This window comes from Pinus tabuliformis, chromosome X (assembly GCF_031772625.1).
Source record: "Pinus tabuliformis cultivar Carrire ecotype Pingquan chromosome X, CPIR1, whole genome shotgun sequence".
NCBI classification, from domain to species: Eukaryota; Viridiplantae; Streptophyta; class Pinopsida; order Pinales; family Pinaceae; genus Pinus; species Pinus tabuliformis.
In genome coordinates, this window is record NC_142308.1 from 1,520,394,829 (window position 1) to 1,520,408,822 (window position 13,994).

General features: G+C 33.8%; 1 long non-coding RNA gene across 1 annotated transcript; it reads right to left on the reverse strand.

Annotated features, from left to right (window-relative positions):
- Window positions 1-6,300: 6,300 nt before the first annotated feature.
- LOC149145834 (uncharacterized) lies at window positions 6,301-7,396 on the reverse strand. The gene is made up of 2 exons (XR_016264201.1): window positions 7,317-7,396; window positions 6,301-6,703 (listed from the first exon to the last, which is right to left on the reverse strand). It is a non-coding gene; the product is annotated as an uncharacterized LOC149145834 (long non-coding RNA).
- Between the last annotated feature and the right edge of the window lie 6,598 nt (window positions 7,397-13,994).

Genomic DNA, 13,994 nt, shown 5'->3' on the forward strand with positions numbered 1-13,994 from the left:
AAAAAAATTGTAAAGTGCATTCAGGGGTAAAATTTTAATAATCGCATTGATATATTTAAAATTTTAAAAGCGTTTTTTCGAAATATTTATAAGTTCATATTTTTATTTATATATTTTGGGTTTTGAGTCAAATTTGACTTTGTTGTTATCGTCAGCGACGAAATCTTTTGTTTAAAATAAATGGCCAAAATTACAGTTAACAAATTTATTGTGAAAACCATGTTTTAAATAAAGGGAAAACAAATAGGTACAAAAATGTGAAATGTGCTTTTCATTAGTAAACTATCCAAACTCAAAGAAATAAATAGTGTTTAATGGTTGTGTAAGATTTTATTGATTTGAAAGATTTAATTTCGTTGGAAATTTGTGAAGTTATTTTTTAATGTATCATTTAATATATAATATTTTAATTATAATCTGTAAAATAAATATTTTAAATTTTAATATAAAAATTATTGTTATAATAATAAATTATAATTAATCTTTATATTGATAATAAATTAATTTTTACATTGATAACAAATTGTCTGTCTTAAATGATTAATGATTAAATATTTTTAATAATATGATTATATTAATTTTATAAATAATGATTTTGTAATCTTTTTGAAAGCTAACTAAACTAATGATTATTACAAAACTATTGATTTTGAGATTGACTCTCAGCGCTGTTTTAGCGTACATGTAATATCTTAATAAAGATGTGGATCATATTGGTTAATAAGAGCAGGGCAAATAACCATCGATTCTATATTTTATCATCAATGTGATTTTATATAAGGTATGCAATCTATCCGAAATAGATTGAAAGTGTCTCGAGTTTAAGTATTTTTATTATTATTTTCAAACAATTAAATAGATATATAAGAGATATCAGTAATTAATAAATGTATGGGAACTTAATTATAACTGAATTAATTAGAATAAACTAAAATTGTTTGATACTGAGAAGACAATTAACTTATGGTTGGAATTATTTTCCCTAAAACTCTCTTTAATTACAATTACAGAAATTTAAACTAAGATGTGTATTAGTCTAATAAGTTTTAGCAAGAATTATAATGACTCAATTTTATTTTTATTATTTTATTTTTTTAGATTTTGTATCCTTTGAATTGCTTCAGATTTGTCTTTTGTTGTAGGCTTCAAATTCTAGTTTGTTGATTTGCTATTATAGCTCTTCCATGTGTCCATGCATGTACTCTACTTCTTCAAAATATGCTAGTTTGTTCATTTACTATTGTAGCTCTTCCATGTGTCCATGCATGTCCTCTACCTCTTCAAAAATATGCTTGTATGTGGATTGTTGCCACATGTCATCTTTAATGGTTTGCTTTTCACTGTCAATTTTTTTATCATGAATTTGCTGCAACATAAGATGAGAATAAAATTTTATTTCTTCAGGTCTCCAATACCTAGACATTTCATTAACACTTTCCTTTTTCTACAATGTCCATGTTGTCTTCAACATTCATTGTTGCAATTCTATAGAAACTTCCTCAAAATATGTTGTTGCAAGCCATGCTTCAAGGAACTTTAATTCTTCCTCAAAAGTTGTTGGTTCCTCTAACATTTGCACATTAGTTATCAATGTTAAGCCTAAAAACATGTTCATAACCATATCGATTATATTAGTTCTACTATGAAATGAGAACTTTCTCCTCATGCACTTCCTTCTTTGCCTCTATCTCTTCCACTTCTTTACTAATGTCTACATCTACAAAGAGGTTGCATTTCAATCGGCTTCCAGAAACAAGCAGGATTTTCTTAGAAAATAATATCGTATCAATGAGAGTTTTCTGTTGCATAATATGCAACCACTCACATTGGCTTATTGTTCTTCATCAAAGTTAACATCTATAATTTTAATTGATGGATTCAGCATAACACTGGTTACTCCAATGTCAACTTCATTTTCATGAAAACAACAAACTAGATTCATCAAAACAACAAACTCGATTGCTAGATTCACTAAACTATCATTCTCTTGTGGCTGAATATAGTGGGATTCACTAACATTTGAGTGTTCTTTCTTTATTTCTAATAACACACCATCATTATTGTCATCCACTTTGAAATAGGATCACCAAATTCTTTCTATAAATATGCTAATATAGATCCACCTTGTTTTTTTATCTTCAATTAGATATAATGTCTAGGTCAAATAAATTGAGACCTCATTTTCTTATTTAATTTAGAAATTTATGAAATTATATTTAATTTAGAAATTTATGAAATTATATTTTTGGGTTATAATATATATATATACAATTGGGAAATAATTGATGGTATAAATATTTTAATTTTATCTTTAAAGAAAAATGTGTGATAAAATTATGTAATTAACTATTTATGGAAATTGTTAAGGACTACTAAGGTAAGACTTAACTCGAGCTGACAAGAAACCATTGGGAAGTAGTTAGACACTACAAAGGGGTAGAAACAAAAAAATGTTTCTATCTTGAATCAATCAACGACTCTAATTTTTATAGATTTTCTAAATTAAAGTTGGACCGAACAAATTTCGTATATTAGACGCAAATATAGTCCTTGAACATATAAATATTGTAGATTGCATTAAGAAGTAAATTGTTATTTTTTTTTTTAAGTAAAGACTAATCTATTAATAATAAAAGGAAAAATATTTACAGAGAGGTCTTAACCTCTGAGGGGGCCATAGCCTACCCTCTGTCAAAAAAACTATTGCAGCTATCATCTTGCCTTCTGTTTACAAAGATGAGAAACATAGACCCAAAACTCAATATAGCCAGAGCGTATCGACACTTTGTTGTGAGCCGCCCTATTACAAAATGCAGTGCTATGCGGCTATTACAAAAAGCTAGAAAGCCAAAATCATAACCTGGAAGATGATAAAAAGCCATACAGATAATATCAAAATCATACCCACTGAGAAGTACATCCAAAAAACTAGCAATCCTGAGATGACTTCTTGAGGCTGAGGAAGTTAATCCTGAGGTGGCAAGTCTGTATCATTTTCATTTGCCTTGCTGGGAGAGATGACCCAATGAACCATCACATTTTCTTCTACTTCCATCATGTTGCAGCCTGGAGGAGTCACAAGGTGCAGAACGCTGCCAGAGAATTGCGCCGACGCACAGGCAATGATTTCCTTATGAGAAGATTCTTGCTGATGGCGAGAATCATCTTGCTGCGCTTCTTCCTGCAACACAACGGGATTATTGAGTACATCACCCGCCCTGCTGCCTTGAGAGTCACTGGAATTTGGAGAGAGAGATCTTTCCTTGGAGGTTTCAACAGAACCTGTGAGCTCATCTTCTTCCTCTGAGAAGATGACTGTAATGATAGCAGAGATAATTGGCTTGTTGAGCCTACTTTTAAATTTGAAGCGGGATGAGTGAAAATAATTGTTAAGGGACGGACCTGAGTGGTCTGAAGGCGGTGAGGCCGGCGAGACAGAGGCTAACGGGGAAATACGCCGTGGACCAGAGCCACCATGACCCCGAAAACCTCCACGAGCTGCTGAATAATTGCCCCGGCGTGAAATACCACGAGGCCGAACCATTGCAGAAAATATTGACAAATTGAAAGTGCTAAAGGATTGAGGGAGAGAAAGAGACGGCCCGCTACTGTTTGAAAGAAACTGGAGTAAACAGACCCCTGAAATGGAGACCCCAATGGAAAACCCAACACAGAGTATGAAACCGACCACGAGATATAGCCCCGCCCTGACTGACTGAATCGAACACCCTACCCAGACTCCTTCAACAAAGACCAAAATGAGACCACTTACAGAGATGGGCCAGAGGAAAACTGACTGACTATACCAGATATCTACTAAAAGAAGCAAAGCCAAGTACCTGAAGCTGGCTAAGTTCGTGCAATTGTAAAACCATGGAGGCTTCCAAGTGCTTTGCCCTGCGCCGAAGTTCTGAGGACATAACCACCAGAGAATGTCCCTGCCTGAATACACCCGAGCGACTCTGCAATTGTCTCAAGCGGCCAGAGCATATGAACTGCGAAATAAGCTCACCATCCTAAAATTCCTTCCCTGCTTGCCTTGAACCCAATGCATCATAAATACGAGTAGATGTCCTAACACGAACCGCCTTACTTACCTGCTGTAATGCCAGTAAATATCCTGCCACAAATCGCCAAACAAACCCGCGGACTTGCCAGATGTCGGCGTCGCGTGCTCGAGCATTAACAGTGCATTAAGGCACCCGCATCCGGGTAAGAAGTAAATTGTTATTAATTACATTGTTAAATTTAAATTTTTAAAGTGTTTTTCTTTGTTTTTAAGTCAATTTTTTATTAATATTTTATGTGCCTTGAGTCAAATTTTCCTGTGTAGTTATTATCAACGATGAAATATTTTGTTTAAATTAAATTTCCAAAATTGTAGCTAACAAATTTATTGTGAAAAGCATGTTTTAAATAAGGGAAAATATTTACTACCTTTCTAAAGTAATTGTCCTTGTTTTTTATTTAGACTGAATTATGTTACGGTGGATGACAGAAAAGCCATGATTTGTTTAAGTGTATTTCTGTTTAAGTGCATGAAATACAGTAAAATACTTATGCACAAAGTAAATTTTATTAATAAATAAAAGGGCTGGAGTTGCTTGAGAATAGGACACTTAGGTAAGAGATTCTTGTTAAAGGAAAAAAAATCTCATTAATGGATGAGATTCAGATAAATTTTCTATAATAAGAATTCTTAAATAAAGAATTCTTAAATAAGATTTAATGTATAAGAGAAAAATATACATTAAATTTTTTAGTTATTGAAAAATGATAAGTATGGATTAGAATAAAGTACTGTAGAAGAGAAAAACAGGTGTTAACGGAAAAGCCTAGACAGGTGGAATTTTAGAACCACAAAAGCGAGACATCACTGAGAAAAATGAGAAAAATATGTTAGGGAAGAAAGAGTATAAAATAACTACTAAAGGGATGATGATATTAATGGAAACTAGTCTCATCTTGGGGAACTCGTGGAATCAAAGGGGTTGATGATATTAATGGAAACTAGTCTCATCTTGGGGGAACTCGTGGCGCAGTTCAAGCTTGGGTACTCGTGGTGCAGTTCATGGTTGGGTGAATAATGTGCTCACCCAGTGCAATTTCTCTAGCGATTCTGGTTAGGAAATTTGTGCAGATTTAAATTTTGTGAATATTTTAACCCAATATTTTTTTGTGAATGGTATAAATTCTGTGTTGAATATCAGATCATATTTTGGTATATAAATATCTATATGATTAAATTATGTGAATATTTTACGAAATATTTCTTATGAATGGTACATATTTTATACTATGTACTGAGTCATATTATAGTATATAAACCTGTATACATTTAATTATTTGAATATTTTACCAAATATTTCTTGTGAATGGTATACTTTTTGTGCAGAGAAATGGAATTATATTTTATTACTAATATTAATGAAATCTTATATCTGAGCTTGTGAGGAGATTGAAGGAAAAATTGCGGGAATTAAATTGATCTAACTGTGTGAACGATATAATAGCTAACTCGAAGATTTGAAATCCATAGTGAAATTTAGCTACTAACACGGAGAAATACACATAGAAACTTATAAGATCTTGTAGAAAGTAGAAGTAATATTTGCATTGGTTGATCAAGCAAATGATCTGTATATCTAGAATGATTTATATTTAAAAAAATAAAAATAAAATAACCTTAGTATTATAAGAAATCGTTTGTACAAAATCTTCTCTAAAATGATAATGAGAACCTTAATTCGTCGTACAAATTAAAGAAAGAAAATGTTATATAAAATTGGATGAACAGGATCTAGATGCTGAGGGAGCCCTGCTAGAAATGTTAACGAGTTTAGGAAAGATATGTATCTTAGGATCGTAAAATCCAGATTGAACACTCTCACACTATCATCTAAGTTGGTTGTCCCAATACATGAATTATAAGAAGTAAAGTCTAGAGGTACAGAACCACACTGCTTAGCATAGAATGCTGTTAACCTCTTCCACTTGTTCTACATTGAATGTAGCATCCAATTAGGAAATTATTCTAACCTAGGTTCAATTCAAAAGAAAATGAAACTGACTACAGCATTTATTATATATCTACACTATTCAGACAAGTATGCGAAATTAACAGTAGTATGTTCATTACACGTTCATTATAGTAACATAAAATTTCATAAGAACAAATTAGAGAGATTTATAGTACTTCTTCAAAATCATAACTAAATTAAATATACAGTCTTACACAAACTCCATTCTGAAGATCAATAATGAACAAGAGATTCGAACACAGAAGGAATAGACTAAATGGAAATGAAAGTTCCAGTGAGTGGCGATATTATAATTTAAATTATAAAATACATACTTAGAACCAAAAACTACTTACAAACCCTGAAGGTCAAGTTCATATAGGAAAGAGAACATTACATCGTGCATAGTAAGCGTGAAGTGAGCCGATCTCACTTAACCATAAAAACGATAAATCTACATATTCTATAGTTTAAAGAACCCACATTGACCATTGAACTAACTTGCAGTCCCTCGATATATACTAGATGCCCAATCTCTGACTCTCGCAATAGACATCGAGAGCATGGAATCTCAGCGCTAAAAAAAAGAAGGAACCAACCTGTGACAGTGTAGCTGTCAGTTAGCGGTTGCGGGGTTGACCCTCCATGAGGCAGAAATATAGGAATATTATATGCATACACACCTGTAGAGAAGTAAAAGCATATCATTAGGGGAGCGTGATACATGGAATAAGAATTCAAAGGGAAATATATATCTAGCAAGAACAAAATCATGGAACTACCTTTATAAGGAACAGGGTAGGCTTGCTATAGCCTTTGGAACACTGATGGGAGATCTATATGAAACAAATAATGAGGAATAAAATAATAAACATATATGAGAATAGGGGGAAGCTATATATATATATATATATATATATACTTGTGTGGGGATTTATCCTTGACTCAACGAAGGGAAGAAAAGCCATGGGCATGTGAATTTGTGGGGTACTCTGATAGTGAAGAAAACCCGTATATATATATACACTTGTGTGGGGATTTATCCCTGACTCAACGAAGGGAAGAAAAGCCATGGGCATGTGAATTTGTGGGTACTCTGATAGTGAAGAAAACCCCAGAAATTTAAAGTATAAGGCCTTTTGATTAGGAACGCATTCGAGTTGGACGAAATCCCATGACTAGTAATAGAGGCAAGAAACAATAAGTCGATAATAAAACAAATTATGCAAGAAAACCCCAAACTATCACTGAAATGGTAACTACAACTCGATTAGGCAACAAAAAAACAAACTTTACCTGATGGTGAAGCGATGTACTTGAAATAGGCCAAATGTTGGAGCATTGTTGCACCGCCTGGCGATGAGGGTGCACTAAACCATCTACTTGGAAGTGGCGCATTGCAATAATAACGTTGGAAACAACAAAAGAAAAGAATCCAGTTAGTAAATCTCAGGGCTGGAGCAAGGGAATTAGGAATGGATCACTATGTGAAGTATAAGCAAAATTGGTGAGAGTGGAAAAAGAAATAATAGATATATCACTAGAAAAATCAAGAAATCAATAGTTTCTACAACGAAAAAACAAAATATTTTACCTGACAATAGAGGAGTTGAGGCGTCGCCATCGTATGAGCGGTTCACCCAGAAGCCGACCCCTAGAATCAATGTCCACGAATTCTCATGGATCATGCAAACCACTATGCGAAACATATGAATCGAACATATACTTAGAGAATGGCTAGGGTTAGGTTTTCCTAGATTCGATATCCACCATTCAATGGATAGGTTAACTCTCCACCGTTCATGCATGGAGTACTGACAACCCATGTGAAACTCACGTGGACTGGGTTTGTGTGTCAACTCAGGATTCTGTCCAGACGTTAAATACCATGCAGGCCACCTACTCGTTTATTACTACACTATTAATATATTGAGTACATTTGAGTGAGAATTAACACAACCCTTACCATTATTGCATTCTACCATAGCCATACAATGTAGGGAAATCTAGATTAGGTTAATGTATCAAGTGGACCATGGGAAAGGTTTAGGCCTCCTTACCATCTAGCAAGGTAATGGAAAATGAAACCAAGAGGAGAAAGGAAATTGAAACTATCATAAAGTGGCACCAACATCCTTAGCTTAAGCTTTAGAAGAAATTGAAAACGAGGATAAAATATTAGGTGATGCATTTTATAAATAAAATGTTACAGATTAAGATAGATATATCCTTTATTTTATATATTTATACATGGTAAGGGAACTAGGAAGGCTGATATTAGTATTACAAAATATATAAAAATAATAATAGTGTAAAAAAGTGTACTTGTGAAAAAATGGTATCAGATCCCAGATTCAAATTGAGACTTGAAGGAACCACCACAATAATAAAAAGAATTGTGTAGGATTGAAAGATTGATGTAAGTGATGTAGCACTAATATTGGTTATGTTGAGTAATAGGTACTCAAGGGACGCACATTATAATAGAATGGTAAAGGATCCCCCTCCAGCCATAACTGAAGGTGAATAATTATATGTCAAGTTAGGAAATTGGGCCATATCCTCTCAATTTATAGATGTAATAAAAAATATGCAGCAAGAGGTGCTACATCTAAGGAGCAGTAATGAACACCTTCTAAAGTCTCGTGAGGGGCAAGAAAGGATGATAAGGGGACTAGATGAAAAATATAGCCATAGAACAATAGAACTAGAAGCATTGAAAAGAAATAAAAAGCACACAAAATCAGAGGAATCTGAAAGTGGAGGTGATCCAAATAGAATGTGTCCAACAACACAAAAAAAGAAGAAAAACGTGGAGCCACAAGGGGAATTTAGGAAAATCAAACCCCCTACTTTTTATGGGGATAAAGAGGAGGATGCAGAAGCATGAATTTTTAATATGATCAAATATTTTCAAGTTTATGAATATGAGAGTAAGTTGAGGGTCAGATTGGCCATTTATTAATTGCAAGGAAAATCTTCTCTCTGGTTGGAAGAGGATAAAAGTGTGGATCTGTTAGAATAAAAGAGAGTATCTTGGGAGGAATTCCATAAATAGTTTAAGTCCTACTAGATGTAAGTGAATGGTATTATGATGATAGTGGAAAGGAGTTGCATGAGTTAAGGATGAGACAATTAATCATGGATGAGTTAGTGGAAAATTTCACCAGTTTAATGTGGTATATTCCTTATATCAAGGAAGAGAAAGCCAAGTTGCAATCGTTTGTAAGTTTCTTACCTATTGTTTATAAGGAAAGGATTGAGTTTAAAAATCCTAAGAAAATGGATGAAGCGGTAAGGAAGGAAACACTGTGTTATCAACAATTTAAGGATAAAGGTGAAGGCACCAAATTTTGGTAAGGTAATTATAGAACCAAATCTATAGTAGGGAAAAAAGATAGAAACATGTCTATTCTAAAATTTTTGGGAAGGACCATCAACAGAAAATGTTAAGCAAGGAAAATATAAATCAGACGACGCAATCTCAAACTGGGTCCAAACCCGTGGAGTTGAGTAGTAAAAAGAGTAGCGGGGGAGAATAAAAAGAACCACTGAAGTGTTGGGGGTGTGGTGAGATTCATTTGTTGATCGATTTCCCGCATAATCCTAGATCTATCCAAAGTATCCAATTTTTCCACGAAGCCACCCCAATGTATGATGTTGCGAGGAATATTCCAAGAATAAGCATAGAATTGGAGGATAGACAAGCATATCATGAATCGATAATGATTGATATTGAAGGTACTTTGTTAAACCAATTTGTTTCTATTTTAATTGATCTGGGAGCTATTTTAAGTTACATTGACCCACAATTTTTTGAAAAATATAAACTTAAACCTAAAAATTATAGGTCTACATGGCTAGTACAGTTAGCACCTGGAACTAAGAGAAGGGTAACCAGGCAAGTAAGACAATGCAATCTTCACTTAAAAGGTTATTTTATAGCAGTGAACCTAAACATACTTCCCTTAGGATTGTATGACATGTTGATATGCATGGAATCCTTGAAAAAGCAGGGGGCATTATAAACTGTTTAAAAAAATAGTGACTTGTATGAAGCAAATAATCCAAGGCATACCAAAACCCACACCAGTTAGAAAAATTTCAACAATACAAATGAAGAAAAGTGCATGGAAGGGGTGTCAAGTATTTATGGTTCATTTGGAAGTAAGTGAACAACAAATAGAAAAATCATAATTAGAGACTCTGCTAGTTATTAAAGAGTTCTGAGATGACTTTCTTAAGGAAATCCCATGTTTACCCCCTTGCATATATATATATATATAGATATATTCCATTGATTTCATACTCGGTTCAGCCCCAGTATCTAGAGCGCCTTACAAAATGAGTACACCTAATTTTTTTGGAGTAGAAAATGTAGTTACAGGAACTATTGGACAAAGTCTATATTAGACCCAGTGTATCACCATGGGGGGATCCTATGTTGTTGGTCAAAGAGAAGGATGGTAAATTTAGATTGTGGATCGATTATCAACAATTAAACAAGTTAAAAATAATAAAAAAACATCCATTGGCCCAGATTGATGATTTGTTTTATCAAGTAAGTGGGGAAACCATTTTTTCAAAAGTTGATTTAAGGACTAGATATCACTAGCTGGGAATCAAAGATGAATATATTTACAAGACAACTTCTAGAACTAGATAGGGTCACTACGAGTGTGTATTGTTGCCATTTGGCCTTACTAATGACCCAACAACCTTTATGTGTTTGATGAACACCATACTTAATAAGTATCTGGATAAATTTGTGCTGGTGTTTATATACGACATGCTAGTGTATTCTAAGGATGAAGAACACATCGAACACTTGATATTAGTGTTGCAAACTCTAAGAGAACATCATTTATATGCTAAGTTTATAAAATGTGAATTCTATAAAAACATAGTACAATATTTGGGCTACTTCATTTCAAGTAAAGGACTAGTGGTTGACATTGAGAAGGTTAGGACCATGGTAAATTGGACCATACCAAAGGATGTGCTTTTCGTCCATTGGTTCATGGGGGTCAAAGGATATTACCAAATATTTATAGAGGGATTATATAAATTAGCACATCCTATTACATCCATACAGAAGAAAGGAACAAAATTTGAATGTACAATCAAATGTCAAGAAAGTTTTGATAAGTTGAAAAAATTACTGACAATGGCCCCTATTCTAAAAATTGCATATCCAAATAAAGATTTTACAGTTTGCATCGATGTCGATATGGAAGGGTTAGGGGGAGTTTCAATGCAAGAAAATTTAGTGGTAGCTAATGAGTCTAGAAAGTTAAAAACACATGAAAAAAATTATGCTATATATGATTTAGAATTAGTTGTTGTAATATATTCCCTAAAGATGTGGAGACATTATATTTTAGGGAAGAAATTAATCATGGTAATAGATCATATCAGTTTGAAATATATTTTCATCCAATCATATCTTAATGCCCGACAAGCTAGATGGATGGTGTTTCTCAGTGAGTTTGAGTTTTACATTACACACATAAAAGGGAAAGAAAATAGAATAACATATGATTTAAGGAGACATGCATATGCTATAATGAGAATATTTGTTAGCAGTGCTAGTACAAATTTTATGAAACAATTAAAAAAATAAATACCTAGGATACTAAATACTTATAAATTCAACAAAAATTGCAGTAGATTGACATCCCCGATTATGCTGAAAATTATGAAAAGTTGTTGATTTATAGAAAAAGGTTGTTTGTTCCTAATGTGAATACCTTGAAACAAATGATGCTAGATGAGTATCATAATAAACCATATACCGGACATCTTGGATACCAAAAGATGATAACAACATTAAGAAATAATTTATTTTGGCAAGGTATGAGAAAATAGCTGGCAGAATATGTATCAAAGTGTTTTGAATATCATCAGGTAAAGGTAGAACATCAACACCTCATTGAGTTGTTGTGTCAATTACCTATCCCTAAATGGAAATGGGAAGTAATATCCTTAGATTTAATCACTGGACTACCAAGGACGAAAAGGTAGTATGATTCTATTATGGTGGTGGTAGACACCTTAATTAAGTAGTACATTTCATGCCTATAACGTCCACCTATGGTACAACACAAATTGCCAATATATTCATGAAAGAGATTTTTTGGCTACATGGAGTGCCCAATATGGTAGTGTCAGACAGGGATTCCAAATTCACCTCTAAATTTTGGAGAGGGTTGTTTGGGGGCATGGGAACTCAGCTAAAATATAGCACTGCATAGTATCCTCAAATAGATGGACAAACACAGAGGACCAATTACATTTTAGAGGACATGATGAGGTTGTATGTCATGGAAATACTAGCTAAATGGTAGGATTTTCTACATTTGGCATAATTTTCTTATAAAAACAACTACCAAACGTCCATAAAAATGAGTCATTTTGAAGCTATGTATGGCATAAAATTCCATACTCCTCTCAGTTGGAGGAAAGATTGATATTAGGACTATACGCTTTGTAGGAGATGGAACAGATAGTACACTGGATTAGGTAAAATATAAAATAGAAGAGTTTTGTGGAAAAAAAGAGAACGCGTAGGGAATTTTAAGTGGGATACCATGTGTAGTTAATGGTGAAACCAAGGAAAAGTACCTTAATAAAAGAAACCTATACAAAACTTCCGCCACGATTTTGTGAGATTTTTCAAATTTTAGACAGAATTGGGCACATAGCTTATCAATTAGCATTGCCTAGCCATATTAAAGTGCACATTTTTTTCGTGTATCTTTTCTAAAGAAATATGTACATGATAGTTCTCACATAATCGATTGGAAATTTCTACAGGTGGAGCCTGAAGGAGACTTCCTGATAGAGCCACTCTGTATACTTGATTAGAAAGAGGCCTTGCTCTCGAATCGAGCCACTGTTCAGGGTTAAATTGCAATGGAAGAACTTTACCTCTGAAGAGGCCACATAGTGTTGGAAATAATACTGAGAGGGGGGGTGAATCAGTATTATCAGATCAATAAAATTTTTCAACACTCAGAAACATATACGCTACTTCAGTTAAGTGAACCAGCGTGTACACGCTACTGTGTCTAAAGCAACCAGCGTATAACCAGAAAACTTATGATTCAGTTAATTTATCTTCTGTAAAGACATCAGGACATTATTAACCATATTATAGATAAACAGATGCAGTATAACAAAACATATCATCACACAAAAGCCACACACATGAACACCATGATATAAGGTGGAAACCCAATATGGGTGAAAATCACCTGCTGCAAGTCGTCTCTATCTTTCTTTTAATAAGAAAACTTCAGTTTACAATCTTTTGTACTGGTGCAGCCTTATACCAGTACGCAGGCTACAACCTGCAGAAGGCTACAACCTTCTCTTGTTTTCCAAACTCTCTTGGAAGGGAGCTCCAACCCCCTTTTTTTTGCTCTTGTACAAGCTAAGATACTAGTACGTAGGTGCTGACCTACAACCTTCTTTCCTTCAGGTACCACTTTTCATCAATTTTCAGACTGGATATTCCTGAAGCACAACATTTCAATCTGAAGACCACGATTCATTCACTTTTCATAGCAAATTATAGGAGCACAAAACAACCAATACTGAATCACTGAAACCCTGTCAACACCCAGTCACCATAACACAGAGCAGACTACAGAACCCTGCAATAACAGACACACCCAACTGCAACCCAAAAATCAAGCTTCAAAAGATATACGCTACTTCAATGAAACAAACCCGCGTATACACATGCTTTTACCGAAGCCAACCTGCGTACAGATCTAAAAATAATTTCTCATAACTTGCAGCTGTACCAGTCATCAGTCATACTCAGAACATAACATTGCATAAGTATGCAGATCTAAAAATATGCGTAGTCAACCATATACCGATAGTTCATTTCAAACAATTTGGTCCCGATCTATTCTTTCATCAACCGATGTGATCTCTCCTTAGCTCAGATCAAGCAATGTAGCA